The 15,507-nt window shown below is 40.0% G+C and overlaps 1 protein-coding gene across 10 annotated transcripts in view; it reads left to right on the top strand.

The window, feature by feature from the left end:
• The window catches only part of FAM168A (family with sequence similarity 168 member A), a 202,528-nt gene that overhangs the window by 135,236 nt on the left and 51,785 nt on the right, over positions 1-15,507 (top strand). The window lies entirely within an intron of this gene.

The following is a 15,507-nucleotide window of genomic DNA, read 5'->3' as shown; positions in this document are numbered from 1 at the left end:
CACCAAGTAAGTACTTAATAATGGTTATTATTTACAAATAACTAAGAATGGGCAGGATGTATCATAATGGAAGTAAATGAGAAAATATATATAAATTATCTAGCATGGTGCTTAGTATATCATGAGCCTTAAAAAATATAATGAAAATAAATCCAAGGTGACGATAACAGTATGAATGAACACCTGGAGGTAAGAAAGTATGGTCAAGGTACAGTCTACTTGAGATTAGCTGGACTAAAGAGTAGAAAGGGGTGTGTGGGGGGGAGGAGAATGGGAAATAGAGCTTAAAAAGTAGAGTTAATTATAACAGTTGTGGTGGCAGAATCGGAGATGGGAGGATAGAGAGTTTCACCCTGGAAGGGAGAGAGGGTGTGTGGAGCGTACTTGTTTCTTTTTATAAATTTGCACTTTACTATGTATGCTGTATAGCCTTCTAGATTGAGAATAGAGGGATCTCTGAGAACTTTTTTGTCTGGTTGTTCCAACTGTTAGAACATTGTGGGGTCTGGGGCTTCAAAAATCCTCAAATATTTGATATGATTTTTGAAAAATATTTAGAACTATTTTTATAAAACCTGCATATACACAAGACGATCAGTGTGTGCTAACACATTTTCAGCTATTTATGCTTGTAAATCAGGATTTTCTGAATGCTGTGCAACCCAAATAATATTTAGGAATATATTGAGCCTGATGTGACTAAGCTGTCATCATTAATTTTCAATTTCACATGTTTGTGTTTATCACAACAGCTTTATTATCCTGACTTAACTCCAATAGTAAATACATTCTGTTTGGGCTTCTATAGTATGTTTATTCTAATACCGTTAATATCAGTAACCAGGATCCATTTGGCAGTATCCTATGCCCCACTAGCTCAGGGAGCCTGTTGCTTTTTCTCTTCCTGGTTCAGAATATTCCAGCAACCTAAGTCCTTTGCCAGAGGGGATGGAGCTGCTTTGGTAGACAGAGCAGGTGGGAATCCTTCAGGTTTCATGTGATCCTGGCTGCCTTCCTTCTTACTGAGTTGCTAAACCTGAGAAAGAAACAGTTGCATTTATCTATTGATTTGCACAAAGATTAGCAGTATAACATATTGATACATGTGTTTCAACTGAATGAACAACAAGCAAGTTCAAATCCCAGCTTTTTCGGATAATAGCAAGATGACTTTGGACAAATCACTTAACCTTTCTAAATTTGAATTTCTTTTATAAATTGGGATAATACTATTTCATAGGATAGTTGTGAGAATTAAATGAGATAATTAGTACTCCTCTGCAGGGAAAGAGGGGGGATTGTCTTTGTTTCTACTAATCACCAAGGATTATTATCAGCCTGGAACTATGTTTTAATTTTTCTGCTGGGATTCTAAGACTGCAGATTCAAGACTAAGATGGTGTAAACTCCATATAAGTAGAATACATTCAAACTTTGCACAGGCCAAGGTTTCAATTCTTAAGGAAATTTTCTTTTTTAACCTAAGCTTCCAGTTTTCTCTCTACTTTTCAATTTCCTTTTCATTTTTTGACCTCAGGAGATTTCTTCTCTTTCTTAAAATCTCAAGTCTGCCTATATTTGTTATATAACATAAAATGTTTGTTATACTTTTTATCTAGCTTTTCTAGGTGTTATGGAGTAGGCAAATTTTCAAATTATCTTTTCTTCCAAATTGCAAGAAATAAAGATCCAAGTGAGGTAACCTGTAAAACAGATGTCAGATACAATGCATTAGAATAAACATTCACTATTATTGTTGGTAAAAATAATGGTTATATTAAAGAGTTTTAATTACCATTTGGCAAGTACATACTAGGTACTTCATTAATTATAATCTTACTAATCATAAACTCCATAGTACTCTTCTTTTAAGTTAAAGTAACTGATAGTTTAATTCATGTTGTATTATTTGGCCAGTATTATATAGCTTCTGAAGGATGAGGAAAGATTTGAACTCGGGTCTTTATGATTTCAAAGTGATAATGCTTTCTGTTATAGCAAGCTGATTTGTCTTAAAATATGTGCTTCTTTCACTGCTTCCAATGATAAGCTAGGGGAAAGGATTGTCTTTTCAGTTTCTAGGAATAGGGAGCCTCACGTTTGAGGAGCAAGCAGCTAGCTCCTGATAGCAGTTTGGGGTAGGCTCGGAGTCAGGGCAGTATAAGTGGAGGGTCAGGTCCATTGTGGTATTGTCTGCTTCAGAGGTAAAAGGGTGGTGGCTACAAGGAATAGAGAAGTTGGAAAAATTCTTGATTTGAAATTCCCTCTGAAATAGGGAAATAAAATACAGCTTTGCAGTTACAATTCTGACACCAATTCCAATGTGTGGATTCTTTCCCCACACCAAGCTATTCTCTGACACCAGCAGGGTGTCCTGCAATTCAACTCAATTCTGACACAATTCAACTCAATTCTGACACTGTCTACTTGGAGATAATGTCAGATTCCACAGGTTGAGAGCTCAGTCCCATAAAACTGTCCTCATTTCAGATGCCAATCACAGGTCCAGGTTGTGACCTGTTCTTCTGACCGACTGGCTGTAAATCTGAGGTTCCTATAACTCCCTCCCTGGGTTCAATTAATTGCCAGAGCAGCTCACAGAACTTAGGAAAATAATTTATTCACTAGATTATTGGTTTATTATAAAAGGATGTAACTCAGGAACAGGCAGATGGAAGAGATGCAAAACAATGAATACAGAAAGGAATGTGGATCCTCTAGAGAGCGCCACTCTCCCTGTACCTCTAGGTGTTCACCAACCTAGAAGCTCTCTGAACTTTGTCCTTTTTGATTTTTGATAGCTCAGTTGATAAAGAATCCACCAGCAATGCAGAAGATCCACTGGAGAGGGGATAGGCTACCCACTCCAGTATTATTGGGCTTCCCTTGTGGCTCAGCTGGTAAAGAGTCTGCCTGCCATGCGGGAGACCTGGGTTTGATCCCTGGGTTGCGAGGATCCCCTGGAGAAGGGAAAGGCTACCCACTTCAGTATTCTGGCCTGGAGAATTCCATGGACTATATGTATAGTCCATGGGGTTGCAATAAGTCAGACACAACTGAGGGACTTTTGCTTTCTTTCTTTCTTTAGGTGTATAGGTATGATTGACCATTGGAGTTTGATTCAACCTGCAGTCCCTCTCCTCCTGTTTGGGATGTAAGATCCCATAGCATAGCATGGACCCCTCCCCCCCCCCCCCAAGAAAAGGCATCTTTATTGCTCTTATCACTTAGGAAAATTTCACAGGTTTTTAGGAACCCTGTGCCAGGAACAGGGATGAAGACTAAATATATGCTTTTTATAAATCACAGTATCACAGCAATAGTGTATTCCAGTAAACAGCTGTCTTCTAGCCAGTTGACAGTTCTCTGTCTCTTTATATCTCCTTTTTAAAGCTCCTTTACCGCACACTTAATATGTGCCAAAAATTGAGCTCAGTGTTTTACAGACTATTTTTATATTTGTAGTAATCCTATGAAGTGGTTATAACTAGCTCCTTGCACATCTTGGAAAAGTTAATTTAAAGAATATAATCTGTTCATATACTTTAAAAGACTGAAAATATAGGTAGTGTTGTAGACTGAGTGTTTATGTCCCCCCAAATTCATACATTGAAACCCTGGCCCCGCAATGTGATGGTATTTGGAGATGGAGCCTTTGGGAGATAATTAGGTTTAGATGAGGTCATGAGAGGAGGGCCTTCACAGTAGGATTAGTACCTTTATAAGAAGAGGAGGAGACACCAGAGTTCTCTCTCTGCTATGGGAGTGATCTTGGGTGGCCTTGGCCTGCAACAGCTTGTAGCAGGGCTTTGGTTTCCAGCCAGAGATTGAGGCCAGGTCATGGTGGTAAAAGTACCAGATCCTAGCCACTAGGCAGTGGTCAGCGACAAGGGCCCTGGCCCTTTGACTTTGCAGAAAAGATTTTCCACAAAGAGAGGAAGTAGTGAAGCAAGTGAAGTATTTATTAAGAGGAAAAAGAGTACAGTGTGTGTGGATAGACACATGGGCAGACTCAGAGGGAGACTCCCTGACTTGCTGAGTTGCACCCTCAGTTTGAATTACTTTTATGGAGCATTTCTTCCCGTTTCCTTTGGCCAATCATTTTGATTTTTCCTGGCTCACAGTCCATATTTGGTATATCTCAGGATCCTCCCATGTGTGTGCACGCATCCCTTGACAGTATTCCTCTTTGACCGCCAAGGAACCTTTCTGCACATGTGTAGTCCAAGAGGTCTTCTGACTTTGAGAATGAGAAATACATGATCTTGGCAGGGCCCAGCCTTCTCCCTTAATTGTCCTGCTATTCTTGTTCTGGAGTTTTGGTCTATAGGAAATGAATTTCCAGTTGCTTTATCCTGGTGGTGGGGGCTGAGGTTGGGTATTTCTCTCCTGCCTCAGAAGGGCACAGCAAGAGAGCTGCCATTAGCAAGCCACGGAGAGAGAGCCCTCACTAGAACTCAGCCAGACTGGCACCCTGATCCACATACTTTCAGCCTCCAGAACTGTGAGAAAGAAATGTCTGTTGTTTAAACCACCCAATCTGTGTTATTTTGTTGTGGCAGCTCCAGCTTACAATAAAGATAGTAAGTACAGTAAACACTTGAATATGCTTTACATGGATTGACCATGAAAATGGGCTCTTTACAGACTGAGACATTTCTTTTTCTGAAAGGTCTCAGAAATGTTTCTCTGCTAGAAGTTTGAAGTGTAGTTAAGATCTAAACATTGTCTACTTTTCTGTTTTTTTCCTTTTTCTCTTCTTTTCTTAAAATGTTCTAATGGTGAGAGTGTCCAAGTGTCACTAGAGGCCTGGTATATGTGCTGAGGAGAGGACAGGTTTTGGCTTCTGTCAGATCTGGAGTAGAATCTAGGCTCTGCCACTAATGAACTGTGCAAGCTTGAGCAAGTTATTTAACCTCTCTGAATCCCAGTTTCCTCAACTGTAAAATGGGATAATGATCTATACAGATGGCTGGTTCACCGGTCCATGAGAATGTTTATAAAGCCTCTGGCACCGTGCTCATCACTGATGCTCAGTTAATGGTTATCACAGTGCACAGCAATGAGTATACCATATAGGGAAGAGAATATGGGATATGGGGTTAGTGACTTAGATTATAGACCTGATTCTGCCACTTAAAAACTATGTGACATCAGATAAATTATTAACCTTTCTGGGCTTCAGTATATCCTTTGCAAAAAGAAAAAGGACTGTGAATGCCACCTTTACAAGACAGCTGGGAGTAATAAATTTAATGGGGCCAAACCATTGACATGTAGTAGAATTTCAAAAACCCAGTTAGAAAAGAGTTCTGAAGTGTGAGAACAGATGGACCCCCTTACACTAACTCATCATTTTATAGGTGAAACAATGAAGAACTGTTGAGGAAAGTATTGAAGCTAGGCTGGTACCTAAAGTCTACCCATCCTGGGTCTATATATTCATTGTCTCACTACCACAAAGAGCAACCAAGGTTTTATCCTTGAAAACCTTCCTTCTCTACATCCTTTCCTGGCCATTTCCCCATCTTTTGCTGGGCCACACCAGCTCACATGCTCTCCCCACTCCTGTGCTGAGCCCTAAATGAATTTCTTGGCTTCAGTATACAGCAAACATGTTCAATATGTCATTTACCCCTCCCCACAAAAGACACGGCCTTCAAGGTTGCAAAGCTAGGAAATTGGTATGTTCAGACTTTACTAGCATTTTCCACCAGTTTTTTTCCCCCTCTAGAATGCTTTCTTTAAAAAAAAAAAAAAAAATTACTCAGTTCAAGAAGCCGATTTTTTAAAAAATGTCTTTTAATTGATTTATTTTGGCTATGCTACATGGAATGTAGGATCTTAATTTCCCAACCAGGGATCAAACCCGTGCCCACTGCAATGTAAGCATGGAATCTTAACCTCTGGGCTACCAGAGAAGTCCCCAGATTTGTATTTGACATGGCAGTTTGTCAGCTAGAGGACCTTAATAAGTAAGCTGATAGCCTGAAAATACAATGAAATAATCTGAGGGTTAAAAAAAAAATCTTTCTTTGCAGTGACCCGGCCCTGCACGTTTTACTCCTCTGTAAGGACTACCTGGTGGAGGTTTTAAGACTGACATTTGTACTTTGGTCTTTGGAAATAACTATTATGGTTTTTTTCCCCTCGTATTTATTTCTTATAACAAGTCTGGTGAGATAGCCCTTATTTTCCAGACGAAGTGACTGAAGATCAGTTTTCCCAAGGTCATAATACATGGCAGAGCCCCCAAGCCCCAGTTTTCTCCATTCCAAAAAAAAAAAAAAAACAAATAAAAAATATATTTTCAGGACTTCGCTGGTGGTCCAGTGGCTAAGACTCCTCACTCCCAATGCAGGGAACCCAGGTTCAATCCCTGGTCAGGGGAGATCCCACATGCCAAAACTAAGATCCACACAGTCAAATAAATAAATATTTTTAAAAAAGAATAGAAAAAAATTTTTTCCATTTCTTTAATTTTGTATACATATGAGATGATGGATGCCCACTAAACTTATCATGTAACCACTTCATGATGTATATAAGTCAAATATTATTCTGTACATCTTAAACTTATACAGTGCTGTATGTCAATTATATCTCAACAAAACTGGAAGAAAAAATTTAACTCTCCAATGCCAAATTTTCTCTGAAGCTTAAGAAAACAAGGTCCACAGAACCCCATGTAATAATAGATAAGAAGTAAAATACTTTACAACTTTACCATTTGTAATTTCGTTGAATCTTTATAACAGTTGTATGAGGTAGAAGTTTTTATTAAAATATTCATTTTACAGATGAAAGTCTAAGAAAGATCAATAAATGTGTATAGGTTTTTATCGCTTTTAAGTGGCAGTGCTAAAACCAGAGCTTAAGTCTACTGGACTCTAAATCTAATTCCAGTTGTTCTTCCCACTCCACCAGGCTGTCAGGCAAGTGCTCTCTGGGTTTTAAAGGGAACATAAGCAATATGTCTGCCTCTGATACATTATGTGTGATGTCAGTACAAAAAGCAAATGGATTAAATCTTGTCTGGACAAGAATCATGTGCATTAAACTAATTTTCTCTTTGCTTGTAACTGATCTGCTTTCTTGGATCACAAGATAATTGGTAGGAAAGAAAGCAGTGTTTTTGCCCAAAGAAAGAAGTGTTGGTGTTGGGTTATTCCCTGTCCTCTTGGCTCCCTGTTCTCCTGTTCATTTTTTTTCATGTCTCCTAGACTGAGAACTCCTTGAGGATGAATGTTAGGAACCTCCTGTGCCTAGAAGACAGCAGGCAGTTAGTTACTCATTAAATATTTTTTGAATTGTTATTACGTTTATGTTAATTATAAATTACTGTTGCTGTAGGTAATTATTTTATAGTAATAACTAGCATTGTGTGTGCGCTTAGTCATGTCCAACTCTTTGTGACTCTGTGACTCCATGGACTGTAGCCTGCCAAGCTCCTCTTTTCATGGAATTTTCCAGCAAGAATACTGAAGTGGGTTGCCATTTCCTCCTCTAAATAACTACCATTAATGACTAACAAATGGAGTACTGGGCACTTTATAAACATTGTCTTCAATTCTCATGATAACTGTACAAGGAAGAGCTATTACATATGAGGGAATAAGGTTCAACTATGTTAATTTTTCCAAGGTTTTATAGCTTGTAATTGTTGAGTGAAAAATAGGCATATGTAAAAGAAAATAATTTTTTTACTTTATTGTGGCAAAATATACATAAAATTTACCATTTTAACCAATTTTAAGTGTACAGTTTAGAGGCATTAAGTTCTTTCATAATGTTGTATAAACATATTATTTCCAGAACTTTTTCATCACCCCAAACAGAAATTCTGTATCCATGAAATAATAATTCTCCCTTTCCCTTCCCTCTAGCCTCTGGTAACCTCTAATCTAGTTTCTGCCTCCTTAATTTCCCTATTTTAGATATCACAAGAGTGGAATCATACAATATTTGTCCTTTTATTTGGCTTATGTCACTTAGTATAATATTTTCAGGGTTCATCCATGTTGTAGCATATATCAGAATTCATTCCTTTCGATAGCTGGGAAACAGTTCATTTATGCCACATTTTGTTTATTCCATTCAACATTTGTCTCCTTAAATCCTGTGAAATAAACTTTAGCCCTTGGATGCTGAACCATGGCTGTCAGCCTCTGTGCTGGTCCCTCAGCCAGCAAAAGCAGCTATGAGCAATCAAACACATAAACAAACCCTGTGGAGGAACAAGGTTCTTATGGCCAACCCTAGCTCCAGCAGGCCATACCAGCAACTCAGGGCTTCACTGTCACTGCTGTCTGAGTGTGGGAAAGGGCATGGGCTGGGCAAAAGACTGAAATGAACTGTTTATTGACTAGACTCTGGTGTTCCAAAGTAGTTACTACAGAGAGTTTCTGCTAGTTCAGGTTTGGTGGAGAGATGAGTTTCTGGAGCTTCCTGTTCTGACATCTTCAGTATGTCACTCCCAATATAAGTATCCTTTAAAAACAAAACCTGGTGTCATATAAAAAAGATTTGTTACCATTGCATAAAAGAAAGTATCAGGAAAGGATTTTTTTTTTTTCTTTTCCAGGTAAGGTCCTAATACTTCCAGTATTCTTGGCAAATAAAAAATAGCATTGTCCTGCTTGATGGTGGGTGACATGTGCTTTCCATGTGTTTGTTCACAGTGACAGATTCTCAGAAATAGCTGAGGTAACAACAATGTGTTCAGTCATTGGCATATTTCTGTTAAATGATGGAAATATTGTCCTATAGCTCAGTTGGTTTCCTATCTTCTACCCTGGTGAAAAAAAATCTTTATTCATTAGCATGCTGAGAGCTTTGAATCAAGATTTAGGTGCTTTCTTATGCCTGGGGAGATTCAATTTAAGGTTTTGCTTTAAGGTATTTCAGACTTGCTTTGCTTTCTTGGTGGCTCAGATGGTAAAGAATCTGCCTGCAGTGCAGGAGACCCAGATTCAATCCCTGGGTCAGGAAGATCCCCTGGAGAAGGGAATAACAACCCACTCCAGTATTCTTGCCTGCAGGATTTCATGGACAGAGGAGCCTGGTGGGCCACAGTCCATGGGGTCAGGGTCACAAAGAGTCAGACACAACTGAGTGACTAACACTTGCCACCTTCCAGGGTACTAGCCCTTACTTCTTTACACTGCTGATACTTTTTGGATTGGCAGCAGGATTGCTAGACAGAGCTCTGGGGAACACCAGGTTCCATCCTTGAATCTAATAATAGTAGTTCTATTAGTAACTATTTATTGAGTAACAAGATATATGAGCTGGGTGCTTTATAGTTCATCTCATTTAAGCCTCCTAATATCTCACAAGATGGACAATACTGTTGAGTTTTATAGATGAAAAAACTGATGCAGGGAGGTTAAATGACTTTTCCAGGGTCATGCTGCTGCTGCTGCTAAGTCACTTCAGTTGTGTCCAACTCTGTGTGACCCCATAGACGGCAGCCCACCAAGCTCCCCTGTCCCTGGGATTCTCCAGGCAAGAACACTGGAGTGGGTTGCCATTTCCTTCTCCAGTGCAGGAAAGTGAAAATTAAAAGTGAAGTCGCTCAGTTGTGTCCAACTCTTAGTGACCCCATGGGCTGCAGCCTACCAGGCTCCTCCGTCCATGGGATTTTCCAGGCAAGAGTACTGGAGTGGGGTGCCATTGCCTTCTCCGTTCCAGGGTCATAGAGGATTTCATTACAGTTTTCCTAGGCTCCAAAGACTTCTCTGACCTGTATCACATCCTGAATGAGAGGAGGCTGAAATTAAAAGTTCTTTATTTTGGCTCAGCTTGCTTTTTCCAAAATAAAACAAAATGAGGAGGTTAAGGATATTTTGTACAACATGGGAAATATAGCCAATATTTTATAATAACTATAAATGAACTATAACTTTAAAAATTATGATTCACTATATTGTACACTTGTAACTTATATACTGTATTTCAATAAAAGAATAATAAAATAAGTTTCTTAAAATGAGGCGGTTGCTTCTCAAGATGCCTTAGAAGCTAGTAAAGGGCAGAGTTAAGCAAAATAGGTGTTCTCTTCCCCTCTAGTGGAGAAGGCAATGGCACAATGGCCACTCCAGTACTCTTGCCTGGAAAATCCCATGGATGGAGGAGCCTGGTGGGCTACAGTCCGTGGGGTCGCAAAGAGTCGGACACAACTTCACTTTCACTTTCACCTTCCCCTCTAGTAAATGTCTGCTCAGGCCTATTTTATATATAAGCTTCCAGGTGAGATTTTGTTTGAAGGGAGGGTTCTCCTGCCACACGCAGAGGGAGGTAAATGAGCTGGTCAGGATGAACTCTGACCTTCCAGTTTCTTATATACTCTATTCTTCAAATTGTAAGATTATCAATTTTGTGAAGACACATACATGCAATGACTGTGACCTTTGTGTATGTTACCTCTCCATGGACTTCCTACCTTAACCAGCACAGATTGTAAGGAGAAAAAAGACAAAAGTAAGGAAGTAGTTGCAGTAGTGAGACATGCTGTCTCAGAGGGATGTGCCACTCTATTCCAAGAACTTAACATAATAAATGGATGTACTTACAAACTGCTGTGGAGTAAAGTGGACATAGGGGAAGGACCATAACTCTTCAGAGGTTGTTATCAGGAAAGCCTTCTCAGAGGTTAAGCATGAAACTAGGTCTTGAAGCACAAGGTGGAGTTCTCAGTTCCAGGTCTGGTTCTGCTGCTAATAACTGCAAGACACTGGGAGAGTCTTGCTTTCACTTCCTATCCAGGCTATGAGGAACTTACATGAGTTGTTCAGCAATTTCCCTTCCAGTTCTAACATTCTGGGCATTAATCTATAAATTTTCTTTAGCTCTCTTTCATTATAAAGCAACTGGCTACCTCAAACCCTTAATCTATTTCTTTTGCCTCTTCTTGAACACAGTTTTCTATGCCCCTTCTTGGAATCCCTGGCCTTAATGAAAGGTTGAGATACAAGGAAGGTGAGGTGAGCTCAGTACCCTTACTCAGAACCCTCTCCTGCAGCGACTCTGTCAGTCCAGGTCTTCTTGCCCTAGGGCTCCTGATGTTCTTGGGCAAGACCAATAGGAAACTATAGAAAGCCTTTACACAAGGATCCTCCTGAAAGAGATTAAGGATAAGCCATGTGAGTTCGTTCCCTTTTCTCACTAAATAAGTTCATGCAATTTAATTTTCTATTAGTTGTTTATGATGATTCCTGTGTGTATGTGTGCTTAGTCTCTCAGTCATGTTCGACTCTTTGTGACCCCATGGACTATAGCCCAGCAGGCTCCTCTGTCCATGGGATCCTCCAGCCAAGAATACTGGAGTGGGTAGGCATTCCCTTCTCCAGAGGATCTTCCCAACCCAGGAATCGAACATGGGTCTTTTGCATTGCAGGAAGATTCTTTATGGTCTGAGTCACTAGGGAAACCCCTATTATGATTCGTAGTTAATGGAAGCATAATTTAATACTTATGTTAAATTGTACTTAGCCCTGAATGATATTTAGTATAGTATTTATATTAAGTTTCTTCTAGAAATTTAATTAGAAGAAATGGAGTAGCCGTCATAGTCAGCAAAAGAATCCAAAATGCAGTACTTGGATGCAATCTCAAAAACGACAGAATGATCTCTGTTTCTAAGGCAAACCATTCAATATCACGGTAATCCACATCTGTGCCCCAACCAATAATGCTGAAGAAGCTAAAGTTGAATGGTTCTATGAAGACCTACAAGACCTTCTAGAACTAACACCCCCAAAAATGTCCTTTTCATTATAGGGGACTGGAATGCAAAAGTAGGAAGTCAAGAGATACCTGGAGTAACAGGCAAATTTGGCCTTGGAGTACAAAACGAAGCAGGTCAAAGGCTAACAGAGTTTTGCCAAGAGAATGCACTGGTCACAGCAAACACCCTCTTCCAACAACCCAAGAGAAGACTCTACACATGGACATCACCAGATGATCAATACCAAAATCAGATTGATTGTATTCTTTGCAGCCAAAGAGGGAGAATCTATATCCAGTTTGCAAAAGCAAGACTGGGAGCTGACTGTGGCTGAGACCATGAACTCCTTATTGCCAAATTCAGACTTAAATTGAAAAAAGTAGGGAAAACCACTGGACCATTCACATATGACCTAAATCAAATCCTTTATGTTTATACAGTTGAAGTAAAGAAAATAGATTCAAGGGATTATATCTGATCAACTGTTTATACAGTTGAAGTAAGAAATAGATTCAAGGGATTATATCTGATCGACAGAGTGCAAGAAGAACTATGGACAGAGGTTCGTGACATTGTACAGGAGGCAGAAATCAAGACCATCCCTAAGAAAAAGAAATACAAAAAGGCAAAATGGTTGTCTGAGGAGGCCTTACAAATAGCTGAGAAAAGAAAAGACGCGAAAGGCAAAGGAGAAAAGGAGAGATATACCTATTTGAGTGCAGAGTTCCAAAGAATAGCAAGGAGCGATAAGAAAGCCTTCCTCAGTGACCAATGCAAAGAAATAGAGGGAAACAATAGAATGGGAAAGACTAGAGATCTCTTCAAGAAAATTAGAGATATCAAAGGAACGTGTCGTGCAAAGGTGGGCACAATGAAGAACAGAAATGGTATGGACCTAACAGAAGCAGAAGATATTAAGAAGAGGTGGCAAGAAAACACAGAAGAACTGTACCAAAAAGAGCTTCATGACCCAGATAATCACAATGGTGTGATCACTCACCTAGAGCCAGACATCCTGGAATGTGAAGTCAAGTGGGCCTTAGGAAGCATCACTACGAACAAAGCTAGTAGAGGTGATGGAATTCCAGTTGAGCTATTTCAAATCCTAAAAGATGATGCTGTGAAAGTGCTGCACTCAATATGCCAGCAAATTTGGAAAACTCAGCAGTGGCCACAGGCCTGAAAAAGCTCAGTTTTCATTCCAGTCTCAAAGAAAGGCAATACCAAAGAAGGTTCAAACTACCGCGCGATTGCACTCATCTCACACGTTAGTAATGCTCAAAATTCTCCAAGCAAGGCTTCAACAGTACATGAACCATGAACTTCGATGTTCAAGCTGGATTTAGAAAAGGTAGAGGAACCAGAGATCAAATTGCCAACATGTTAGATCATAGAAAAAGCAAGAGACTTCCAGAAAGAACATCTACTTCTGCTTTATTGACTATGCCAAAGTCTTTGACTGTGTGGATCACAACAAACTGTGGAACATTCTTAAAGAGATGGGAATACCAGACCACCTGACCTGCCTCCTGAGAAATTTGTATGCAGGTCAAGAAGCAACAGTTAGAACTGGACATGGGACAACAGACTGGTTCCAAATAGGAAAAGAAGTACGTCAAGGCTGTATATTGTCACCCTGGTTATTTAACTTATATGCAAAGTACATCATGAGAAACGCTGGGCTGCGTGAAACACAAGCTGGAATCAAGATTGTCAGGGGAAATATCAATAACCTCAAATATGTAGATAACACCACCCTTATGGCAGAAAGCAAAGAAGAACTAAAGAGCCTCTTGATGAAAGTAAAAGAGGAGAGTGAAAAAGTTGGCTTAAAACTCAGCATTCAGAAAACTAAGATCATGGCATCTGGTCCCATCACTTCATGGCAAATAGATGGGGAAACAATGGAAACAGTGAGAGACCTTATTTTGGGGGGCTTCAAAATCACTGCAGATGGTGATTGCAGCCATGAAATTAAAAGATGTGTGCTCCTTGGCAGGAAAGTTATGACCAACCTAGACAGCATATTAAAAAGCAGAGACATTACTTTGCCTACAAAGGTCTGTCTAGTCAAAGCTTTTGTTTTTCCAGTAGTCATGTATGGATGTGAGAGCTGGACTATAAAGAAAGCTGAGTGCCGAAGAATTCATACTTTTGAACTGTGGTTTTGGAGAAGACTCTTGAGAGTCCTTTGGACTGCAAGGAGATCCAACCAGTCCATCCTAAAGGAAATTAGTCCTGAATATTCATTGGAAGGACTGATGCTGAAGCTGAAACTCCAATACTTTGGCCATCTCATGCAGAGAACGGACTCATTGGAAAAGACCCTGATGCTGGGAATGGTTTGACAGAGGATGAGATGGTTGGATGGCATCACCGACTCAATGGCCATGAGTTTGAGTAAGCTCCAGGAGTTGGAGATGGACAGGAAAGCCTGGCATGCTACAGTCCATGGAGTCACAAAAGAGTCAGACACTACTGAGCAACATAACTGAACTTACATTAAATTATAATTTCCCTGAATACAGCTGAAAATGGGTGGGCTTTGATAAAGGACTGGAAGAGCTTTTGCCTATGCTATATAGATTCTCATTGGAATGATTTCTGTTGCTTAATGTAGTGGGGAGAGCTGCTGCTTGAAGTCAGAAAACTTGAACTTGAATCCTGGCTCTGCCTGTATCTAAAAACTTCAATGGATTTTACTTTGAAGGCCTCAGTTTCCTCCTCTGTAAAGTAGGAAAAATAACACCTACCTTATTTATTACTTATCTGTGAGATTTTAAGGAAATAAATGATCTCTAAGAACTTTTAAAATGAGAACACAGCTAGTCTGGAGTGGTGCTGGATCAGTGATTAGGCTGACTTCTTGTTCTGGAGTTAACTGCTTGGGCAGGCTGAGGGCTCAGGGGAGGTCAGGAGGTTGATGAGATTAGCAACTTTACTAGTGCTGATCCATTCTTTTTTGTGTGTTTTGAAGGTTGCTCCCTGGCATTAGGAGGCAGAATTGGCCTGCTTCCTGGACTTGTACTTCTCAAATAATCATGAAGTTTGGGGATAGGAATGGAAGAAGTCTAGAACTTGGGAAAAAAGGATACCTGGGTAGAGATGACACCCTGTTATGCCCCATACACTGCAGAGTTGTTTCTCCTGTGAATGGGTTAGTAATAATAGCTATTTCTTATTAACTTGTGGAATAAAAATAGGGCTTCCCTGCTGGCTCAGACAGTAAAGAATCTGCCTGCAATGCCGGGAGACCCAGGTTCGATCCCTGGGTCAGGAAGATCCCCTGGAGAAGGGAATGCCTACCCACTCCAGTATTCTTGCCTGGAGAATTCCATGGACAGAGGAGCCTGGCAGCCGACAGCCCATGGGGTCGAAGAGAGTCGGACGCAACTGAGCAACTTTCACTTATTAACAAATGGTTGGATGGCATCACTGACTTGATGGACATGAGTTTGAGCAAGCTCCGGGAGTTGGTCATGGACAGGGAAGCCTGATGTGCTGCAGTCTGTGGGGCTGCAAAAAGTCAGACACAACTGAATGACTGAACTGAACTGAACACTAATGGTTGTTCTTTGTTGAACATCCTTTGTCAGCCACATGCAGTGTTTGGAAACTTTCCTAGTGTTCCTGACATTGGAAGAGAGCAAACTCAGCCTGAAAATAGCCCAGAGAGTTAAACTTTATTTGAAGTCTGTTTGAAGTTTATCTTCAAAATTCATAAGATCAAAATTCATAAGAATTTTACCTTAAATCACCTTTATATAGTCGTTATTTTC

Source organism: Bos taurus, chromosome 15 (genome assembly GCF_002263795.3).
Source record: "Bos taurus isolate L1 Dominette 01449 registration number 42190680 breed Hereford chromosome 15, ARS-UCD2.0, whole genome shotgun sequence".
NCBI classification, from domain to species: domain Eukaryota; kingdom Metazoa; phylum Chordata; class Mammalia; order Artiodactyla; family Bovidae; genus Bos; species Bos taurus.
This window is presented reverse-complemented; position numbering and strand designations above follow the sequence as displayed.